Raw genomic sequence first — 7,585 nt, 5'->3', positions numbered from 1 at the left:
GAAAATCCTACAGGGCAGTCCTCAAAATTTTCTGCAAACACTACTGGTAAACACGATGAATGAAAGGATTGAAAACCTGCATACAGCCATTCGTGAGCAAGATTCATGACCAAAGATTAATATGTGAGTGTGATGAATCTAAGTAAAGATTAATAGAGGAATTCATAGAATCCACAAACAGAAAACTGAACTAATTCTAACAGGAAGAGGAGACCCTGAGACTCATTTCCAATGAAATACCATAAAATGCCACAAGTGGAGCTATGCCTCAAGTAGTAGAATGCTAGCCTGAGCAAAAAAGCTCTGGGACAGTGTCCAAGCCCTGAAATCAAACCCAGGACCCCCCAACATTGCCCAAGAAAGGATAAAAGGCAGAATAGATATTAAACACTAGGATTTTAGGTTGTGGAGAGAGATAGGATATATATGTACAATCTACTGTTCTTTAGCCCATAAAGAGCTATGATAAAAACTGAAAAAAAGAAAACAAATACATTATTTGCTTAATGATTTAAAGGTACAGGAGATGGGAAAAGAAAACAAGACAGTGGTGAGAGAATTCATTTTCCTTGGTTTGATCCAGTCATGAGATATTCAGCTTTTGGTCTTTGTACTCATCTTGATTTTCTATCTCATCATTCTGGAAATATTCTCATCATTCTCACCATAAAGACCCTGGGCTCATAGCCCCACTCTATTTCTTCCTGGGAAACTTGGACTTCCTGGATGCCTCCTACTCTGTCATTGTGGCATCCTGGATGCTTGTGGACTTCCTTTCTGAGAAGAAGGTGATCTCCTACCAAGGCTACATTACTCAACTGTTTTTCTTGCACTTCCTTGGAAGAGGAGAAGGCTTACTTTTTGTGTTGGCTTTTGGCTGTTTTATGGCCATCTGCTGATCTTTACATTATTCTACTGTCATAAGTCCTAGAACCTGCTTTGTATTGCTTTTGGTATTATGACTTGGAGGCTTTGTGAACTCCATTATCGAAGTGGTCCTCATCCTTCATTTGCCCTTCTGTGGTCCAAACCAGTTGGGTAACTTCTGTGATGTCCCTCAGGCCATCAAGTTGGCTTGCACTGATACCTTTGTAGTGGAACTTCTCATGGTCTTTAACAGTGGTATAATGACAATTCTGTGTTCCTTGGGCCTTCTGGTCTCATATGCAGTCATCTTCTATCAAGTACAATGACCATCTTCTGAAGGAAATAAAAAATCCATGTCCACATGCACCACTCATATCATTGTAGTATTTTGCATATTTGGGCCTGTCATCTTCATCTATATGTGGCCATTCAGGGCATTAGAAGCTGACAAGGTGGCTTGCTTCTTTCATATTTTCTTGTTGAATCCTGTGACTTATATACTTTGAAATCAGGGAGTAGACATTTCCATGAAAAATTACTGACTAAGAATATAGTTTATTAATGGATGTTATAATGAGACATGAAGAAAAGTAATTACGGAGAGAATTTATTTATCTAACAAATACTGTTTTTTCTTAAATTTCCCCTTTGTCCAATACTAAGTAGGCCATAGAGGAAGGGTGAGTGTTATGCAATATGAGAGTAAATTTTCTATGTTTGAAGGCCATAAAGGATATGTGAGAGACACAGAAGTTAACTTTTAAATAATGTTTCATTATTTAAATTTTAAATGTTGAAATCACTGAAGTTTTATATATTGATCTAGGAATTTACTGAACTTTCTTTTTTAAATACTTATTTATTTTCAAAGTGATTTATGCAGGGGTTACAGTTTCATACATAAGGCCATGGGTACACTTCTTGTGGTAATAGTCAATTTTAATATTTTAAGCAAGAAAGAATGGCATGAGAGCAACATCCTTAAGATCTACTCAGTATTTTATGATACTGGGAAGAGCAAGAGTCAAAAGACATTGTTGTAAGGTTCCTCTCCTTGCCTGTTGATGTCCTACATGTTGTCTGGATTACAAACATGACTATTGTTGTGGACTTTTCTTTCTATTTTCCATCACTGTTCATGATAGTCAAAAAGCTTTATTGACCCCTAAGGACTTTTTCCTGTTCCTACTGGAGTCATTGTAGTCCAACACAGTTCTTATCATCTAGTCTATGGGTGAAACCTCTTAAATTTTATTTGCACTCCATTGCCCTACCAAGGAATCTTTTTGAAGTTCTTCTCAAAATAAGACATTTGCTTTCCTTCACACCTACAGTCATTCCTAAAAGGTAGATACCCTAATCAAGTACTTAGAAGACAATATCATTTTACCACCACCACTGTTGTGTAAGTAAAATTGTTCTTTCTAGTTAATATAGTTTGCCTCTCAGTACAAACAAACAATACAATTTTCTTTGGGCGTAACTTTGGGCTTGGCTTCTGATTAGAACACTTTATCAACATCTTTATTATCTTAACTTCCAGTTGCCCAGTTTCATTTTACCTTTCTAAATTAACAAAGAGTAACAATTCTACAACATAGTAATTCCACACACATTTCATAGGCTCTTGTAAAATAGACCTTATATTTCTTTAAGCTTCCATTTCTCAAATTACCAAGAAAAATGGAGTTTGAATCCATAGAATGGGAACGCACTGAAATATTAAGCCTTATTAAAGAGAGGCACACACACACACACACACACACACACACACACACACACACACACACACCTTAGTAAGAACCAAGAAGAGAGAATTATAAGGAATTAGACATTCTCTTCCTGAGTCTTGGTAACAGAAATTGATTTGGTTTTTCACATGGCAACTTGATCCTTATAAGGCACTGCTTTCTGTGTGCTAATGGTCTGATGGCCACTTCTAGATTGCTCCTACAGACTATGATTGCATGTCAAATAGCTTTACAGTTCTCCACAGCACTTGTCTTTTTGGTTTTCAGACAATGATGTTTACTGAACCAAGGAGTGAAAACTTGACTTCACTTTCTCTTTGTTTAGCAGAATTTGAATTAGTATGTAAACACTACTGAACATATTTATTTCAATGACAGACTTGGGACTATTGTGCACTAGTTGTCCCATCTTTCTGTAAGTCCTCTGTCATTACACATATGTCTTTCTTACACTTTTCTATTATGCCATTTTCAACAGTGTCTCCTGTAGCTCTGGTTTGGTCATGCATTTATTGTTAAAAAAATTATAGCCTATGGTTTGTCTAGCTTGTTTGTGCAGTTAGTTACTCCTATTTTGGTTGACTTGATTATATTCTATTCCTATTGCCGATCAAGAAAGAAGTGTTCATTGACTCTGCCTCATTTAACCTGGCAGCATGACATTGCCATCTCGACCATGGTTCTTTTCTGGAGGATCAGTCATGGACCAGTACTCAATCTTTTCCATGGCATAGTACAACATGATTTTCATAGTAAAAATATAGCTGAGAGAAACAACCTCCATTGACTCTTCCATAAATAACCCATTTGATCACAGTTCAGTGACAGTCAAGGCAGAAAAGTTTTTTTTCTCCAATTAATAACCAAAACACTGGAAATGTAGGTGTCGAAGGCCAGACTTGAGTGGAAAAGCCAAAGAAGAGTGTGCAGTCCCTGAACTCAAGTTTTAGAACCAGAATAGATAAAAGAAAAAAAGAAAGAAAATAGTTGTGTGAATAAAGTGCCACTGCCCCTTTCATTTGTAGCTCAGCATAAATGTAAGAGTACTACCATTATGACTATACACCATTTCCAGAGGAAATTGATGCAAGTATCACTGGTTTTTCATCTGCTTCTTGGATTATTAAAGTACTGATTTTATACAACTCTGTTGTTATTATAAAGGTGATGTACAGAAGGGTTACCGTTATATAAGTCAGAAAAAGAGTACATTTCTTTTTGAATAATGTGACCCTTTCCTTCACTCTTTCCCAGTTTTTCCCTCCCGTTCCCACTCACAAGTTGTACAGTTCGTTTGCAACATAGTATCTAGTGAATACTACTGCTGCATTTGTTCATTCTTTGTCCCACCAATTCTGTGCCCCCCCCTTAACATTCTAAGTACAAATATGTAAGTAAATAAGATAAAAGGAAAAGAAAACAAAAAACGGGACAGAGAAAAACCCTCTTGTTTCCATTTCCTATAGTTAATTTCAATAAATATTATTTGGTATGATCAGATGCACATAGGTATTGCATCTTTGTTATCCTTTCCCAAGAATATCCTCCTTTGGCCTCACTGTGTGTGAATGAACCCCAGCAATCATCAAGAAAACTAGTAATAACATATGCTGGCAGGGATGTAGCCAAAAAGAAGAACTACTAGACTGTTGGTGGGAATGTAAGCTGTTCAACAGCTCTGAAAAGCAGTATAGAGGTTCCTCAAAAGACTAAACATAGAGCTTCACTATGACTCAGAAATTCCATTCCTGGGCATTTATCCAACAGACCACAAGCAAAGCCACACTAAAGCTACCAGCACACCCATGTTCATTGAAGCATTGTTGACCATAGTCAAGATATGAAATCACCTCTTATCCTCCTTAGTGGATGAATGGATCAAAAATATAGTATATATATACACAATGGAATTCTACTCACCCATTTTAAGGAATGATATTATACCATTAGTAAGGATATGGAAAGACTTGGAAAAAATATTAAGTGAAGTAAACCAGCCCCAAAGAAACTTAGTTTGCATGGTTTCCCTCATTGGTTGTAGATAGGATGTGCCTATAAATCTACAAGTAAACACACTGGATGGTTAAGTATTGATTTTTCGTAAGGAAAAATAACTCTGACTATGGAATTAAATATAGTCAACATCTATATTTAATGAACTGCAACTTTTTCTAAGAGAGGTAGAGTAACAGTAATGTTGGTATAAAAAAGAATTCTTATTAATCAGAATGTATTATTTTGAATAAAATGATACAAGTGGTATCTTTAATAGTAAAACAAAACTAAGTATTATGTCAATTAAAAAATCAGATATAAAGGAATCTTTGTGATTATATAAATTCAGTATCAAGGAATACTAATTTGTGGTGACAAAGCAATAATTAAATTCTTTTGGAATATATTCAAACAAAAATTGACATGATGATACCTTTTCATTATCCACATGGCTATTTGGGTTTCAATTAGACTGACTTATTTTATTTTGTAAATAATCTTTAAGTAATTGTACAAAGGAGCTGACACTTAACAAAGAAGTTTATGAATGCAATACATCTTGATCAATGTCAATCAGACCCATTTGTTATTATAAGTATCATTTTACAAGATTTCATTACTTTTCATTTTATGAAAAATCAATGGATTTTATATATTCAACCCCTCCTATAATATTGGTCAACTCATTTATTTTGTTGACTTTGTGTCAGGGTCCTTCTCCCCCAGCACTCTCCTGACCAGTGGGAGAGGCGGGGTGTGCACCCTAACAGGCAAGCCAAGAAATGGTGAAGAGTCAGCGAACCGCCCGCACCCAGCCCCCCTTCACCAGAGGACAATCAGACAGCCCAGGAGAAAGTTCACACAGTCTCAAGTTTATTCAGGAAGGAATGACACTTTTAAGGGCCAGAGAGCGGCAGGAAGGGGAGGGGTGTAGCGCACCTAGCTAGGGGCTATAAGAGGTGTCCTGAGCTGTCCATCAAGGGTGGAGGGCTGAGGGACCTCCCAAAGGGGCGGCCTAAATCTATGTCACAGCCCACAGGACTGCCTCCGGGTTCACCACCAGCCACCATCTTGGCTACACATGGTCCCAAGGCTGGGAGGCGAGGCCAGTTAGACCTGCCTTTCCAGTTCTGAACCTGGAAGGTAGGCTAACAGCCACGTGGCCCCAGGGCTGAGAAAACAGGCTCTTAATGATGCAAGGCATCTGGGAGGGCGTGCCCCACATCTCCCCCTTTTGTTTTTTATTAATAACAGAGGAGGGGTACCAGGCAGGGAGTATGGGTGGAGGTTGTTTCTTCTGGAACTACTTCCTGCTGAAAAGGGGCGAAGTAGTCAGGGGTCCCTGATTCGTCATTTGGCCTGGTACCATCCAGTTTGGTTGGTAAAAATCCTCATCATTTCCACAAGAATGGTTATCAGGGCCAATGGGTGTCATGGTCTCCTCTGGCTACCTCCTGCAGCTTGGGCATATCAAGGAATCCCTGGGGCTGGGGTCTTCAGGGTCCAGGTCTGTGCTGGGTACAGCAGTGTAGTAAGAGGATGGATGGCCTTGAAATGCAAGTTCCCAGGTGGCGACCTCAGTGAGGGATGTTATCCTGTTAAAAGAGACTTTTGAAAAGGTCAGGCAAAAGGCTGACAAGTTCACAGGACCAGTTAACATGAATGACATGGGAGAATGCACCCAAGGCATAAGCCAGAAAAGTTTCATTTGGAGCATAAACCCAATTGTGGCCCATTACAAGGAAGGAGGAATAACTGGACTGGGGGCAGGAAGGAAGTGTTTAGGGATAATGGACTGGTTGGGAGTAACCAGTCAGAAGCATATATATATATATATATATATATATATATATATATATATATATATATTTCAAGTAACAACAGCAAGAATGCAAGTTTCTGTCCAGATGGACAATGGACAGGTATGGACATTAGGTGGGTAAACAACTATTCCTCTTGATCTCCCGGCTCTGATTAATTTTGAAAGGGTAAGTTTAAATTGACTCCATTTAAGATGACACTTCATCTCCCCTTACTCCTTTCCATGGTTCCTCGTTGTCAGGATTGACCTTGTCCTGAAGGTCTAGGTGCTCTGTGCTTGATAGCTGGTCCCAGTTGGCATTCATAGGGTTTGAACTCAAGGCCTGGGCACTGTCCCTGAGCAATTCTGCTTGGGGCTAGCGCTCTACCACTTGAGCCACAGTGCTGCTTTCAGCATTTCATTGGTTCTCTTGAGCCAAGCTTCCAGTCTGGCTCTTTGTTGGTTTGTTGGGAGATGGAGTTTTAGAGGGATTTATTTTTCTCTGCTCGGGCTGGCTTTGAACTGCAATCCAAGGAGTCTTAGCCATAAAAGCCCTTTTTTATTTCCAATTAAAGCAACAAGGAGACCAAGGGGACTAGAGCTTACCTGTACCTTGTCAAGAATTGACCAACAAGTACTTGCCAGAGCTCTGATGAAACACTTAGAGAACAGTAGACTGAATGAGATCCATGTGCCATCAAATCAAATCATCATTTACCCTTACTGGTGGGTGGAAGAGAGCACAGATTGAAGTGCCAGGCTTTGAAGTCAGGCCCCACTTTACCGCGTGAACCCCACTTTACCACGTGAACCTGAAAATAAGCAGGCCCTGTGAGCAAACCCAGGACAAGCTTATTAGGGCCCAGCCGGTCGAGAACTCTAACGACTGGGAATGCTTTACTCTAACTGCCCCTAGAATACCTTGAGCCCTGAGCCAATCAGATTTGTACCCATAATCTTGCTTGCTTAAACATCTGATTGCTGTAACTTTGTCTTTTGCCTTTATAAGTTCTGTATAATCGCAGCTCGAGGCTGCCTCCTAACCTCTGCTGTGTCGGTGGGTAGGACAAGGCCCAAGTTGCAGCTCTCTTAAATAAAGCCTTGCCTTGCTTTTGCATTTCAGAATGTCTGAGTCTTGGTGCTATTCTTGGTGGCGGTTTCGCGACTTGGC

At 39.3% G+C, this 7,585-nt stretch overlaps 1 pseudogene; it reads left to right on the top strand.

Moving 5' to 3' along the window:
- Positions 1-526: 526 nt before the first annotated feature.
- LOC125357918 lies at positions 527-1,409 on the top strand (annotated as a pseudogene).
- The last annotated feature ends 6,176 nt before the right edge of the window (positions 1,410-7,585 follow it).

Source organism: Perognathus longimembris, chromosome 10 (genome assembly GCF_023159225.1).
Source record: "Perognathus longimembris pacificus isolate PPM17 chromosome 10, ASM2315922v1, whole genome shotgun sequence".
Taxonomy (NCBI): Eukaryota; Metazoa; Chordata; class Mammalia; order Rodentia; family Heteromyidae; genus Perognathus; species Perognathus longimembris.
The sequence above is the reverse complement of the archived record's forward strand: the minus strand, read 5'-3'. Positions and strand labels throughout refer to the sequence as shown.